The 16,674-nt window shown below is 44.2% G+C and overlaps 1 long non-coding RNA gene across 1 annotated transcript in view; it reads right to left on the bottom strand.

The window, feature by feature from the left end:
• Window positions 1-1,700: 1,700 nt before the first annotated feature.
• LOC120401584 overlaps window positions 1,701-16,674 on the bottom strand; it is a 58,163-nt gene continuing 43,189 nt past the window's right edge. Inside the window, exon 5 of the long non-coding RNA XR_005596569.1 lies at window positions 1,701-1,903. This is a non-coding gene — a long non-coding RNA (uncharacterized LOC120401584). The remainder of the gene's footprint in view (window positions 1,904-16,674) is intronic.

Genomic DNA, 16,674 nt, shown 5'->3' with positions numbered 1-16,674 from the left:
AGTCACCCCGACCGTTCTTAATTCTTGGAGCAGCTGTGGTTACTCCCTCATAAATTACAGACAAATCCAAAAATATTGCAGGAAATTGCCATATCTGTCACACCTGAATGTAGTGTAATGTCAGAAAAACTATGTTATAAAAATGAGTGTTTTGATTTTATATGAAACATATAACGAAGATAAATAACACAGGAAATCCTCTGACTTCTACTTTATGTAGGATTGGGCCACTATGTGCAACACAGCTAAGCTACAATATAATTACAGCTGGTTTGAGTTCCCTGCCTTAGGAGTTTAAATTCTCAATCACCACATTGCATTACCATAGTTTTTGCATTGAATTTCTTCACGCTGATGGTGGGGTAGGAGTTTTAGGGAAAACAATAGTAAACAAGCATTGAAATAGACACATTGTGCAATGGAAAATTCCAGTGAAAAGGAAATTATTATTTATTAAGTAGTTGTTCCGCACTGTGCAGGAGGCACTGGGAAGAAAGGGAGGCACGGTGTCGGGGCATGCTTGGAGGAGGGGGCAGAACTGGGCAGGAAGAGATGAGGTGGAGCGGAGCAGGGGAAGAGCTTGGGGGAAAGGGTGGAGTGGAGGCAGGAAGAGGTGGAGTGGAGGTGCGGCCTGAGGCAGAGCGAGGGTTGAGCACCCCTGGGGCAAGGAGGAAGCCGGCGCCTGTGAGGGGAATAGTGAAGAGGTGTCCTATAAAACAGGATGAGAGTGGAATCAATAGTGGGAAGATGTCAGATCCCCCAAGGGGTTCGTCTTATTTATCACCATAGAGCTGTGACTCAGCATGAAGCTGCTTGTGCTCTGCACCATATGGCTGGCACTGGAGCATGAGCAATAAGTATCACACTTTCAGTATTTCAATCTGTCCTTTCTGGAGTGAGCCCTGGCTGACTCAGGCCCTCCTGCAGCTGCAGCTCTCATAGCATTGCCTGAACAAGCCCTAGCAATCTCAATCAACCAATGCAGTTTATACACATCATACTCCAGCTCAAAGTCCAGATATCTTTGGGGCAGAAGGCAGGGGAGAAACTTGGCATAACAAGTATGTTTCAAAGGAGAGATTTGAATGCCGAGAGGGATGTTGATGCACAAGGAGATGGCGCTTTTATTTGATTGTTATCGTTGCCGAAGAGAGTCAAATCAAGTACTGCAAGCAGCTCAGGAGGGTGGGACCTACTGACAGAGTAGTTGCTGGGCCCTTTCTGTTGCTATCTTAAAGGAACAGGGAATTTAAAGACTGATAGGAAGGATGTAAGTCCCCCCCCTTATTCTTAAGATGTCATCAGTAGGAACCCCTGATAGTATTTCTCCTGAGACTCTCTGGAGTGTACAGCGTGTTCTAGATCCCAAACCCCTCCCAGGGGATGTATTCTAAGCTGAATGTGTTCTAGCAGTAGTAGCTCCAGAAAATGCTGTCCTAATGAATGAGGAATATATGTTATTTATAGACATTTTGAAGCAGACTCTATTGCTGAAATAACTGCCTGAGAGAAAAGGCACTGAATAGGCCCTGCATTTATTATGACCTGGTAACATTTCTGCTGTCTAAAGTAATTAATATTTACTTGAATGCACATATATATATTTATTCAGAGAGATCCTGGAATCCATGATCTTTCAATATTTCATGCATAAAGGTGAACTGCCAAAGCAGTAATATAAACAGAGAGAAAGCCCTGATTTCTGGTCTAACTTCCCTTCAAACTATGTTGCAGGGGGCATTCAACACAGAAATAATTTTAAACTAACTTTTTGAAGTCCTCTGCACCTGCTGGTAAATCCTTATTACTTTGTGGTTGCCTGGACTCCTGTCATCGTGACAGATGCAGTACATGTCCAGGAGCGTTTGGAAAGAGAGAAGCTCTGTAGTGCTTTGATTCTGCCCTATATGGAGAAAAAAGGAAACGTAAAAAGTTGATGTATCTATACATGTCATATATCGAGTACTTTTTATACTCTATACAGTCCTACTGCTAAGTTTGGCATGTGTCTCCATTCACGGAGCTCCCTATGTGAGTGATACAGTGCTACATGGTCATTTACATTCTAGCCAAATACTGTATGGTCATAGCTCAACCTATCAAACTTTTATATAGTCCTGTCTTGATGGGCAAAAAGGCTTTTTTTTTAAGTTATATTAGCTTAGTAGGATAGAAAATCCCTGTCAAGATGCAGGTTAACACATTTGAAGCCATATTAACTCACTGTGTTTAGCCAAGACTTTCTGAAACAGGGCTTGGGTGGCCAGGTAGCCCAGTGGTTAGATTGCCTGGCTCTCAGCCCCCTGCTGGCTGAGTGGCCTCTGCCTTTAAGACTGAAGAGGGGTAGGGCCCTTTCCATCAGGTCCCAGCCCACAACCCTATGTATGTCAGCCCCTGAGCAGGGGGGTTGGTGTCCCTCCCAAAGGGGATTCAGAATCCATTGCCCTGGGCTATTTCCTACCAGTCCATTCGTCTTGGGGCCTGGCCCCTCTAGTTCAATCTATCAGGTGACTTGCTTCCTGTGTAGGGTTCCCTCTTGTGTCCGGGGCAGCACCTTGCTGGGGTCCCAGGTTCCTTCGGGCAGGGCAGCCACAAGCTGGCGAGGGCAAGCCCCACAATGTCTCTGGGGAGCACTCAGTCAGTTATCTCTGGTGCCAGGAGTTTTTTCACAGTCTCTTCTTGGCTAGGGAACCAGCACTTGCTTCTAAATAGCTGCCCTGGCTCTCAGGCCAGGGTTCAGTCCCTTCAGGCAGGGTCACAGCTAGCTCCTGCCTCTTCACCAGTCAGCCCTAAACCCCTCTCCAGGCCTGACACTGACTGGTATAATGGGGCATGGCTAGCTGGGCCCAAAGGTTCTCCTTAACCCCTTCTGTGCTGGTAGGTAGTTCCCCTGCTTCACCATACTCCTCACTAGGAGCTGCAGTGAAGGAAGGGGGTTGTGAGAGTGGTTGAGACTGTCAGAAGTAGGATGCCTGACAGTAAGCTATGGATGAGAGACTCCTGAGGCGAGAGCTCACGAGCAGCAGGGTTAATCACTGAGTTGTCATTTTCAGATTTGGTTTGCTATATTGGGGAAATGAAAAAAGAATAAAAGCCTGGTCAGAAGGGTCTGTGAGACTGTTTGGTGTGAATGTAATGAGAGCACCCTAAAAAGGGGAGGAATTGTTAGCTGGGTACCGCAGAAGCACCCTGGCCATAAGGGGGTGCATGGGGAATAAATCGTGTTTGTGGCTGACCCACCATGGGAAGTTGTCTAATATTATTTGGTTACAGGGATTCCAGAGACCTTGTTCTGAATTAGAGTAACCAAAACTATTAACTGTAGTCTGGGTTTATGCTACACAGTGAATGTGAGAAAGAACACACCACTCAAGCTATGTTCTACTTCTCAGAGTCCTCCATTGCACGCACCAGAGCCAGAACAAAACTGTATTTTCCCCCAGAATCTAGCAAATGTGAATGGTTGCAGGGAAGCAGGCTTGGTTTGTGGATTAATAGCTTAGTCCTCTCACGCTTTTAAGTCAACTAATGCCAGTGCCACACTCAGACTTTCTTACTTAGCAATACTGTTAGAGGGGAGGGTTGATAACTTCTGCAGGAAGTTACTTAGACATATCTGTTCTTTGCCCTCTTTGGCAGGATCAAGATTCTGATATTTAGTGAAGCACAAAAGGATTTGCACAATGCTTTGGTGTATCTAATCTAATGCCCTCAAAAATGCAATTGGTGGTGCATTTAAAATAAAATTCTGGTGCACAGCATAAGTTCCATGCAACTCGAAATGTAAGATTGTCCAGGCTGCCTGAAATATATTAAACATAGATTTCTTAACAATACCAAGCATTTTTTTTAAGCTTCACCCCTTATTGGCTTAGTGATTTCATTGCTCTTCCTGGAACATTACTCCCAATGCTTTGGAATTTTTGATTCTATAAATCTATAGACTATTTCCATGACTATTGAGAGTTCTGTTCTCATATACACAGTACTGCTGAACACCATACACATGCAAAGAGTAGTTTTATTATGGATAGGGAGGGACACAGATTACCGCAGAAATACTGGAAAAACTTGTTCTAGCCAGCAAACTGCTAGTGCAGTCAAAGGGAGAAAGCAGACACTCGGGCCTGGTCTACCCTTAAAGCTTAGGTCAATATAGCTATGTTGGTCGGGGTGTGAAAAATCCACCCTTTTGACCAGGGGTGCTAGAATAATTTTTATAGTGGGGGTGCTCAGAGTCATTGAACCAAACTTTAAATACTGTATAAACACCCCCAGCACCCTTAATTCCAGCACCTATGCTCCTGACCAACATAGCTATGCCAACCTAACCCCCATTGTAGATGCAGCAAGGTTGGCAGAAAAATGCTTCCATCAATCTAACTATTGTCGCTTGTGGAGCTGGAGTTCCTACAGAGATGGAAAAAGCCCTTCTACCACTGTAGTCTGCATCTACACTATGGGGATACAGTGGCATAGCTATGGTGCCATAGTTATGCCTCTGAAGTTCCCATAGTATAGATATGGTCCTACCTACTGCCATACAGGGAAGTGTTGTTTCTACACTAATGGAAAAACCCTTCTGTAGAGAGGTTAGCTGGGGCTCATCTTTCTCTGGGGTGGAGGGGACCCCCCACCTCACTAAGTTTGCGAGGAGTCCTAGCAGGGAATTGGTCCAGCCACAGGAGTCTTCCTTCACGGCCTTTGTGAGGGCAAAAATAAACATAGTCGTAAGCCCAGGCCATAGGTCAGGGTGAGGCAATGGTGAGTCAGGTGCTCAGGGCCTCAGACAGCGGCTGAGCAATAACAGTATATACACAGTGAGCCCAAGCCCTAGGTCTGAAGGCCTGGGAGAGGGGGACACTGCCATCCGCGTGTTGGGTGGCAGGGGGGACACAGGCCCTCTCACTCCACTGCGTCCCAGCCCGGGGCCCTAGCAGCGGCAGAGAACCTGCTTCTGTGTCAGTGGGGATCCCGGCCACAACACACTGACATGGGTTCTGGCAGTGGCGCAGCCAGACTAGGCTCAGCTGCTCCCAAGCTACTTCCAAACTCCCCCTTTTGAGGTATCTGGGTCAGGGTGGTGTCCTCGGGGGGTCCAGCACCATGGGTTCTTCATAATAGCTGGACCTGGGGCAGGCTCAGCAACTCCTCTGGGTAGCTGGCCTTAGGCAGCCCAGCCAGCCCTTGGGTCTGCCGCAAGTCGCTGGGGGTCCCAACTGGGAGGTAGGCTGGAGGTGTCTGGCCTCCCTGGTGGCTGCCCTCCTAGTGAACTCTGGGGTTGGGCCTTTATACTTCCTGTGCCACACCTGACCCTCTGGAGGGCAGGCTCAGGGCTTCCTGGCTCCGCCCACTCTGGTGTCCAGAAGGGCTCGTCTCTCTCTGGGGCGGTGGGGATCCCCACCGCCTCACTACAACTTCCTACATTATAGGCTGCATCTACACTACAGCAATGCAGCTAGGCCAGCATAGTCCCCATAGCGTAGGCATACCTTCACCTCAGTGAGTTTTAATTAACCTGGCAACAACAACTTAATCACAACATTAAGTATAAATCCACTTCATCTGCTATTTCCATCAGTGACCTCAACTCTCTCCCAGACACACATTTTCAAAATTTCAAAAAAGTATATGTCCCCATTTCCTACTCTTGAGACTTTAATCAGGTCAACAAGGTGAATCTGCTCTATGATCTTTTTTTTAACTTGCTTTGGTGCCCCAGATTTAGATAGCACTTCTGGTGCTATTTGGCTGTCCAGGTGTATGTTAAAGAGCCTATTTCACTTTTTCAAGAAGCTTAGAAGAAAATCCGATTGTCCTTTCCAAAAAACAATTAGGTAAATAAGATAGCTTTTATTTTATCAACTGCAGAGAGGAGCAGACATGATGTGCTCTGGGGATGAATCACTATGGACACATAAAGCTGCCTGTTGCCAAAATTTGTTTAAATTTGAACTGATTAGATTGCCAGATTTTGTGGCGGTGTCATGTTGAATGATGGCTTAAAGAGAACCGTCCACATCAAAGGTCACTAAAGTACTATTAGTAATATGTTAACCTTATGCACTGATGCCAACTCTTGTGATTTTTATCTTGAGACTCCTGACAGGTGTTCTTCTTGATCCCAGAGCCTGGAGGTAAGTGATTATGTAAGAAAAAAATGATGGCTGAGATTTAAAAAAAAGCTACTAGCCTTCCCGCTTATGAAGAAATCTTGAAAACATGACTGGAGTGTACCCTAAAGTTTCAAAATCCACAAGGCAAATTAAAGTAACCCCCATCACCACCAGATAAAGAAACAGATCTTAAGATAGTCAAAGAAAACTTAGTTTGATAGCATCCTGTCTGGTAAGAAATCACTTATCAATGGTTGTGGTCGTAATACACTCATTTCTGTATTGTGTTATCTTTATGGCCCCCACTTTTCTATTGTTAATCTGTCTGGTTCTCTAATTGTTTCTGTCTGCTGTATAATTAATTTTGCTAGATATAAGTTAATTAGGGTAGTGAAATATAATTGGTTAGAGAATTATGTTACAATATGTTAGGATTGGTTAGTTAAATTTCAGTAAAATAATTGGTTATGGTATAGCTAAGTATATTACTATATAAACTGGGGTCAAACAGGAAGTGGAAGGGAAATTGGAATCATGCTTGCTAAAGGGGGGGGGAACGGGAATAGGGAATGGGGAACAGGGACACAGGCAAGGCTCTGAGGCATCTGAGCTGGGAAGGGGGACATGGGGTAAATGTTCTGTGCCATCAGAGCTGGGAATGGAACACTGGGGAACAGACTCTATCGGCGTATAGAGAGAAGCTTGACTGGTGTGAAGGGCTTCGGAATACGCTTGCTTAAAAACTAACCCCAATAAACATTGCATTGTTTGCACTTCGAACTTCTGGTCTTTTGCAGCTTGCTGTTTGCATGACAAGAACCAGGGGAGAGGGTGAAGGGAAAGCCTCTAACACCATGATTTTGGGGGCCTGATTCATGATTTTTGAATGGTTAGGGTTGGTAATATTGCTTGTTTGTCCTGCATTCCCCAAAAACTTAAAGCTCCCATTGAAGTTAAATAGGAGTTCTGGATGAGCCAGGAATAAAGGATTAGGCCCTTAATCCTCACAACATACTGTATGAGTTGTTATCCCAAGTAGAGAGGATAAGTGATTTGCTCAAGGCCAAACAAAACAGTGGCATAAAGAGGATGAAAGGTCAGCTCCCCACTCAGCTCTCAATTGACTAGACCAGTAGATCTCTAACTCTGATCCATGGACCACTGCAAGTCTGTGGAAAAGGGGGCTGCTGACATGGTGCTGGCCACCCTACTTGTTTCTTGCTGCTAAATCATCTTAAAAACAGCTAGAATACATAAAGCGTTTTCTTAATATTATTTTCCATTTAAAACAATTTTTATCATTGCCACATTGATGTTACGCAGTTGGTACTAGGAAGGGAGATAGTGCAATTGTAAATGGAAGGGAAATTATCTACAATACCATCTCTGTTAGGATGTGCTCCACACTATGAAAAAATTGAGAACTGCTAAAGCAGGCCTTGCTGCTTCTCAACCGAGTTTTTTGATTGAATTATTTTAATTGTGCCCCAAATCATCCTTTGATTGCAAAGTCATCAAATAGTCTTGGACATATTCATCAATTTAAATAAATACCATGCAGTGAATGTTTGGGGGGAAGGGGGAGTTTGTTTTTTGTTTTGGGTTTGTTTGTTTTTTTGGGTGGATTTTATTACAATTCCATTTCCTGTGCAGGGTTTAATCTGCAGATGCATATTAGGGGCATTTTCAATTTCTGATTGTGAATCTCTGTAGGATTCTGAACAATGGTGGATTCTGGACAGGACATTGCTTTGAGATGGAATTGGATTGCCACAAGTGCCACTACCAGCTGCTGGGCCTTAAGCTCTTGCTGATTCTTAAATAGTTTTTTTTTATCATAGTTTTCTCAGTGGAAGAATAAAACTGGATGCAGTGTTTTGGGAGGTATGGCACAATTCATCATTTAATTGCAGAGATGCAATGGACTTAAATATATCTTTAAAAATTCTACACACATGTGGGTGCACAATCCTGTAGCCCTCACTATTGTTTTAAATTAAATGTTTTTATCCTGTTGAGAGGTTAGTTATGTGATTAGGACTATAGGATCAGACCCATACTTTTTGGTAGTTTCATGACCTCTGGATTTAAGTGGAGGAGGAGGGCATAATAGGCACTTCAGAGTGGCGATGTTCATTCACGTCACTGGTTTACTTGGGCTGACATTCAGCTCTTTTAAAATGCTTTTTTGAGATGAAGTCCCTCAGCAGGGATCCAGTTCTGGAAGTGCTATTGACCTCAGTGGCAGTTAAGAGCCCTCATCATAAGCCAAAACACTCCTTGAAACTTTTCAGGATTACACCACTATATAGCACAAAATAGTGATTGGACGGGGGTGGGGGGCATCTCTCTTCAAATTGGCTTTCTCTGAGAGTACAGAACCTGCAAGGCCTACACCTATGGCAACAGGACCATTATTGCTTCAGATAAATAAGAGGATATTGGTTTTCTATCAGTTAGTAAACTTTAGGGTCCATAAGTATTATAAAAAACATCGTCCGCAGAGTAACCCTATTGGTTTCAGACGAGTTACATCTGGGAAGAGTTTTGCCTTGCCTAACCATGGTTCACACACTGTTACTGTCTCAGTGCTGCATTAAACACTGGCTGAACTATAATTTTCCTCACTACATTCTGTATTCAAATTGGCTTCAGATCAGATAAGTTCCTTGTTTTCTCCTTTTTACCATTCCTTTAGATCACTTATTATTATGTAGCTGCTGGCTTGAAGCACTTGGAATTTAAAGGGATGTTTTCATAATTTAGGACTAAAATATCTGTAATCATTTGAAATATTGCAGGCTATTGATGGATTTATTTTAATATGTGCAGCACAAGTAGTGCCGTTAACTAACACAGAAAGCTTTCTTTATTGTTCCTTTAAATAGAACTGTTTAATTCTGAATTCCATGGTAGATACAGAAATGGAAAGAGTGACTGAACTTGGACAATAAACCAAAAGATGGACATGGTTAATGTTACTGCTGGGATGCACTTAAAGCCAAAGCTCATGGGAAAGCAGAGTGGTTGCACAAATACAATCTTAAAGTCATCAATTAATTATCATTGGAAAGCCTTTTTACCAAACTCTTTATATTGATGAATGCATAAAAATTCTTAAGCTGGCAGTGATGGTGATGCACTGGCAGGCTTTTCCCTTATCATGGATTCAGCTCCTGTATGGGAGAGCAGACTTATCCTAACTTCTTAAAATAGAAATCTTGAAAGCATTAAATTTGGTGCCCCTTTGTTAACATAATTTTCTGTGGTGGAAAAAACTTATACAAATGCAGAGAAAACACATTTCAAAGAAAATCTGGAGATTTTATTCATTTTATTTCATTAAGAGTTCCTGAAATAAAACAAAAGCTAAAGTGCCCCAGGAAACAAACAACTATTTTGGTGAGATTCCTACATACACATTGCACAGAAAAATAATTGGCAATTCTAATTGTCCTTGTAACGACTAAGGCCCCAAAATTATGAATTGTTACTATTTAAGAATTGTCCTGGCATCAATGCCTTCTAGAACAGATATAGGACAGAGAGCGGAGAGAATAAAAAACTCAAAATCTAGCAGTAAGCTTTCATCAGACTTTCCAAATAGTCTGAGGAAACTCATAGTTTCTGAAGCCTTTCACAAGAGTGCAGCTGAAGACACTTCCCTTTTTCCCTGCATGCAAATGAATGAATTGAAATGTAGGTTTCCAATATTAAGATACCATATTATGTTGCCAGATACAGTAGTGGGGAAAAATAGGAACCACATTGTAGCAATCATATGTATAAAAGGGAAGTCAATTATAAGTTATACAGCATTGGCCAAAATATTGTAAACCTTAATGACAGATTTTACCTAATGGGCAATCCTTAAGGAAAGAAAGGGGTTGCATTCATATTGATTTATTTTAGTTTAGTGATAAAGTGAAGAAATGAGGCTAATGTTTGCAATCAAGTATTCTTATGTTATCAACTTAGTGAAATACATCTGTGCTGAAAGAGGCAATAAATAAAAGGGATTGAAACCAAATAGTATGTTATAAGGACACTTGGTCCCAGAGTGCAATAATCAGAAATGCAACTATTTGATCAAGAAGGCACAGACTCAGCTCAGCCATACATACAAAGGCCCCACCATTGTTGCTAAAATAAGGAGGCAGTAATGGAAGATTTATACTGCTATTCCAACCCACTGGAGAACAACCGTTTTTGAAGTGACTTTGCATTGTTTAATGGACTATTATAACAAGTTTAAAGAGCATCAAAGAACATGGAGGGACTTTGTATAAACTATGTGAACTTTAAATGGGACATTTCAGCAACTACTAGTGTGTTGAAGGAGAAACTGCAATTTGAGCAAACAAAAACAACGAGTGGCACCTTAAAGACTAAGAGATTTATTTGGGCATAAGCTTTCGTGGGTAAAAACCCCTACTTCTTCAGATGCATAGAGTGAAAATTACAAATGCAGGCATAAATATACTGACACATGAAGAGAAGGGAGTTACCTTACAAGTGGAGAACCAGTGTTAACAAGGCCAATTCAGTCAGGGTGGATGTGGTCCACACCCAATAATTGATGAGGAGGTGTCAATTCCAGGAGAGGCAAAGTTGGTTTTGTAGTGAGCCAGCCATTCCCAGTCCCTGTTCAAGCCCAAATTAATGGTGTTAAATTTGCAAATGAATTGTAGCTCTGCAGTTTCTCTTTGAAGTCTGTTTTTGAAGTTTTTTTGTTGAAGGACTTTTAAATCTGTTATTGAATGTCCAGGGAGATTGAAGTATTCTCCCACTGGCTTTTGTATGTTACCATTCCTGATGTCTGATTTGTGTCCATTTATCCTTTTATGTAGAGACTGTCCAGTTTGGCCAACGTACAGGGCAGAGGGGCATTGCTGGCACATGATGGCATATATCACATTAGTAGATGTACAGGTGAATGAGCCCCTGATGGTGTGGCTGATGTGGTTGGGTCCTCTGATGGTGTCGCTAGAGTAGGTATGGGGACAGAGAAGGCAATGGGGTTTGTTACAGGGATTGGTTCCTGGGTTAGTGTTTCTGTGGTGTGTAGTTGCTGGTGAGTATTTGCTTCAGGTTGGGGGACTGTCTTAAGGGAGGACTGGCCTGCCTCCCAAGGTCTGTGAGAGTGAGGGATCATTTTCCAGGATAGTTGTAGATTGCTGATGATGTGCTGAAGAGGTTTTAGCTGGGGGCTGTACGTTATTGCCAGTGGTGTTCTGTTATTTTCCTTGTTGGGCCTGTCCTGTAGTAGCTGACTTCTGGATACCTGTCTCGCTCTGTCAAATCTGTTTCCTCACTTCCCCAGGTGAGTATTGTAGTTTTAAGAATGCTTGATAAAGATCCTGTAGGTGTTTGTCTCTGTCTGAAGGATTTGAGCAAATTTGGTTGTATCTTAGCGCGTGGTTGTAGACAATGGATCATGTGATGTGTCCTGGATGGAAGCTGGAGGCATACAGGTAAATATAGCAGTCAGTAGGTTTCCGGTATAGGGTGGTGTTTATGTGACCATTGCTTATTAGCACTATAGTGTCTAGGAAGTGGACCTCTTTTGTGGACTGGTCCAGGCTGAGGTTGATGGTGGGGTGGAAATTGTTGAAATCCAGGTGGAATTCTTCAAGGGCCTCCTTCTCATGGGTCCATATGATGAAGATGTAATCAATGTAATGAAAGCAGAGGAGGGGCACTAGAGGATGAGAGCTGAGGAAGCGCTGTTCTAAGTCAGCCATAAAAATGTTGGCCATGTGGGTACCCATAGCAGTGCCACTGACTTTAAGGTGTAAGTTGTCCCCAAATCCGAAATGGTTGTTGGTGATGACAAAGTCACAAAGCTCAGCCACCAGGTGTGCTGTGGCCTCATCAAGGATACTGTTCCTGACAGCTTGTAGTCCATCCTCGTGTGGAATATTGGTGTAAAGAGCTTCTACATCCATGGTGGCCAGAATGGTGTTTTCAGGAAGATCACCAATGCACTGTAGTTTCCTCAGGAAGTCGGTGGTGTCTCAAAGATAGTTATGAGTGCTGGTAGCATAGAGTCTGAGTAGAGAGTCCAAATAGCCACATCATCCTGCTGTCAGGGTGCCAATGCTTGAGATGATGAGGCGTCCAGGATTTCCAGGTTTACGGATATTGGGTAGCAGATAGAATACCCCTGGTTGGGGCTCTGGGGGTGTGCCTGTGTAGATTTGCTCCTGTGCTATAACAGGGAGTTTCTTGAGCAGGTGGTGTAGTTTCTTGTGGTACTTCTCAGTGGGATTGGAGGATAGTGGCCTGTAGAATGTGGTGCTGGAGAGTTGCCTGGCAGCCTCCTGTTCATAATCCAACCTGTTCATGATGACTACAGCACCTCCTTTGTCAGCCTGTTTAATTAAATAAGTTTTTGTGGATACAGACTAACACGGCTACCCCTCTGACACTTGAGCAAGCATAGCATGCAAAGTTGACCAAGGGATTCACCACACTGGGGGATGGATAGCTCAGTGGTTTGAGCATTGGCCTGCTAAACCCAAGATTGTGAGCTCAATCCTTGAGGGTGCCATTTAGGGATCTGGGGCAAAAATCTGTGTGGGGATCGGTCCTGCTTTGAGATGGGGGTTGGACTAGATGACCTCCTGAGGTCCCTTCCAACTCTGATATTCTATGGAAACTGTTTGAGGAGGTAAGTTACTGACTGGAGCAAACCAGCCAGAGTTCAATGAATATCCCAAGATGGCTGTACCAACAGATAAGCCTAAATTGTCTTCTGTAAGCTGGTATGACAACATATTTTGTACAGAGACTGGAAAATTCCAGCCCTAGTGGCAAGAACTCAAAGGTGATGCCTTGTTCCCTTAGTGAATAATGAGAGTGGATGACTCTCATTTTGGTTGGACATTACAAATCTTTAGCAGAAGTATAGGTTGCCATCTGTTCCATGCCATTAGCTCCAAGAAGAGGAACCAAGTTGGACCAACCAGCAGAAACAACTTGTTTGCTTCAGCACATTGCTTCTCGAAGTTGAAGACACCTAGAAGGGAGAAGACTGAGGTCCTGGGCTGGCCATCTGGGAGTCCTCCTAGTGACATTAAGCACCTATCTTGGATAGACACCTCTAAAGGTCTTTTTCTATTTTTCAGCAATTTGGGTTCCTTTGCTCCACCTGTGTTTGCAATGTCAACTCCTGCTCTGAATGATAATTGTGCTGAAAGCTGATGGCTGAGCAAAGATCTGGTGATAAGTAACTCACTGACTTTCTCTTGGGTGATGACCCAAATAGAATAATTGAAACTGGTGCCTGAGTAGTAAGGAAGTATTCATTCATTCATTCTAGCTATGGTAGACACATGAACAGTGTTCAGCAATCCTAGTTAACAGCAGTAACTTATTGTGAGTCCCTGCTTTGTAACAGGTTCCAATCAAGATTGTTGTAAAGTAGCTTTGAAGCTGAATAAGTTACTGCTGTTAACTGAGATTGCTGAACACTGAACAAGTGTCTACCATAGCTAGTGGTTTCTTACTGCCTTTCAATTTCTAGGTGTATACAGACATAAAACAAGATGAAGCGTGCAAGCCTCTTGAACAGCACTCAGTCTATACAGTTTGTTATAAATGTAGGAATTTATGTTAGATAGATAGGAGTGTTAATCAGATCCTCAGGCTAATATAATTTTGTTGGGAAGCAGGTTACAAGGGTTGACTACTATAGATCCACTGGGAAGGAGTCCCTGGTGAATTGGTGTGTATATGTTTAGAACCTTGTGAAATTCTTTTTATTTTTTTTTACAATATTTCAGGTTTTTTCAGGATTTTTTTTGGTGTTATTTTGTCTTATTCATTCCTCTCCCCCGCCATATGCTCAGATTCTGCCTTGTGGAGGGGGGGAGGGAGGGGTGGAGTGCAGGTGTTGCTGAGCAAGTCTACCCTGCACTCAACCAGCAATGGCAGCTCCTTTCCTGACTGGTGGGACCGCATTGTGTTGCAGGTGTGGGACGATTCCCAGTGGCTGCGAAACTTTCGCATGCGTAAGGGCACTTTCATGGAACTTTGTGACTTGCTTGCCCCTGCCCTGAAACGCCATAATACCAAGATGAGAGCAGCCCTCACAGTAGAGAAGCGAGTGGCGATAGCCCTGTGGAAGCTTGCAGCGCCAGACAGCTACCAGTCAGTCGGGAATCAATTTGGAGTTGGAAAATCTACTGTGGGGGCTGCTGTGATGCAGGTAGCCAAAGCAATCACTAAGCTGCTGCTACGAAAGGTTGTGACTCTGGGAAACGTGCAGGCCATAGTGGATGGCTTTGCTGCACTGGGATTCCCTAACTGTGGGGGGGCAATAGATGGAACCCATATCCCTATCTTGGCACCGGAGCACCAGGGCACCCAGTACGTAAACCGGAAGGGGTACTTTTCAATGGTGCTGCAAGCACTGGTGGATCACAAGGGACATTTCACAAACATCCACGTGGGATGGCCAGGGAGGGTTCATGACGCTCGCGTATTCAGAAGCACTACTCTGTTTAAACAGCTGCAGCAAGGGAATTACTTCCCAGACCAGAAAATAACAGTTGGGGATGTTGAAATGCCTGTCGTTATCCTGGGGGACCCAGCCTACCCCTTGATGCCATGGCTCATGAAGCCATACACAGGCAGCCTGGACAGTGGTCAGGATCTGTTCAATTACAGGCTGAGCAAGTGCAGAATGGTGGTGAAATGTGCATTTGGCCGTTTAAACGCGCGCTGGCGCACATTACTGACTCGCTCAGACCTCAGCCAAACCAATGTCCCCTATGTTATTACTGCTTGCTGTATTCTCCACAATCTCTGTGAGAGTAAGGGGGAGACCTTTATGGCGGGGTGGGAGGCCGAGGCAAATCACCTGGCCGCTGATTACGCGCAGCCAGACACCAGGGAGATTAGAAGAGCACACCAGGAAGCGATGCGCATCAGAGAAGCTTTGAAAACGAGCTTCATCAATGGCCAGGGTACAGTGTGACTGCTGTGTTTGTTGATGAACACCCACCTCCCTTGATTGACTCATTCCCTGTAAGCAACTCCCCCTCCCCCTTCGAGTACAGCTTACTTATGCAAATAAAGTCACTCTCATTTAAAAATCATGAATTCTTTATTAATTCATTATAAAAAGAGGGAGAGAAGTAAGGGTGTGGTTTGGGAGGAGGATAGGAGGGATGGAGAAGGCCATTAAAAAAATTTCACAGTAACGACAGCCTTCTGGTTGGGCTGTCCACGGGGGTGGAGTGGGCGGGTGCGGAGCCTCCCCACGCGTTCTTACACGTCTGGGTGAGGAGGATGTGGAACATGGTGAGGTTGAGGTGGTTATACAGGGGCTGCAGCGGCACTCTGTGATCCTGCTGCCGTTCCTGAAGCTCCACCAGACGCCGGAGCATGTCAGTTTGATCATGCAGCAGCCCCAGAGTTGCATCCCGCCACCGCTGATCTTCCTGCCGCCACCGCAGATTTTCCTGCCGGTCTTCCTGCTGCCACCCCTCCCTCCTGTCCTCACGTTCACTGGCATCTTTCCTGTAATTTGATACCACGTCCTTCCACTCATTCAGATGAGCTCTTTCATTGCGTGTAACTTCCATAATATCCGAGAACATTTCATCTCGCGTCTTCTTTTTCCTCCGCCTTATCTGTGCTAGCCTTTGGGATGGAGGAGGGACGCTTGAAAAATTTGCAGCTGCATGAGGGAGAGAAATATTTAAAAAGATACATTTTTACAGAACAATGGTTATACTCTTTCACAGTGAACAGCACTATTCACCTACATAGCACATGTGATTTCCCTACAAGGTCGCATTTACACACAGATATTTAATACTGAGTGCCTGCAGCTCTGGGGTTACAGATCTCACAGACACAGATCCAGGCATCAGAATTCAGCTTGCATGCGGCCATGGTAAGCCACTGTCTTTCGGCTTCTGTAGTGATTTACCCCTCCCCCCAACGCATGGCTAATACCACGCTAGCTCCCTGCTAATCAACACCCTTCCCACCCCCCCACCCAAGATCCCCGCTGACCAAACACAAAAAAGATCATCGGCATTTCACTCCTCCCCTTCCCCCGCTTGGCTACGTGCAGGAAAGGATTTTTTTTAAGCTGCTGCAGTCCACGAACCCAGTAGGAAAATGGCCATCCCCCTTACTTAAATTCCTGATTTTTAACCAGGTTATCCTGAACGATATCACTTTGCTGAGGATAACACAGCGAGATAAAGAACGGATGCTTCTTGAATGCCAGCAATCACCGGGACCATACGCTGCTATGCTTTGCTATGCAATGATACCTGTTTACTTGCTACATGCATGGCGTGGTAATGTCCTACCATGGTGGGCGGAACAAGGCTGCCTTGCCCAGAAACCTTCTGCAAAGGCTTCTGGAGTACCTACAGGAGCGCTTCATCGAGATGTCCCTGGAGGATTTCCTCTCAATCCCCGGACATGTTAACAAACTTTTCTAAGTAACTATACTGTCTGCGAATGCATCCCAAGTCCTCAGGGCAAATCAATCATTAAAAAACGCTTGCTTAAAAAACAATGTTTGCTATTT

The sequence above is a fragment of the Mauremys reevesii genome, linkage group 3 (assembly GCF_016161935.1).
Source record: "Mauremys reevesii isolate NIE-2019 linkage group 3, ASM1616193v1, whole genome shotgun sequence".
NCBI classification, from domain to species: domain Eukaryota; kingdom Metazoa; phylum Chordata; order Testudines; family Geoemydidae; genus Mauremys; species Mauremys reevesii.
Note: the sequence above shows the minus strand (reverse complement) of the source record. Positions and strands in the feature narration are given on the sequence as shown.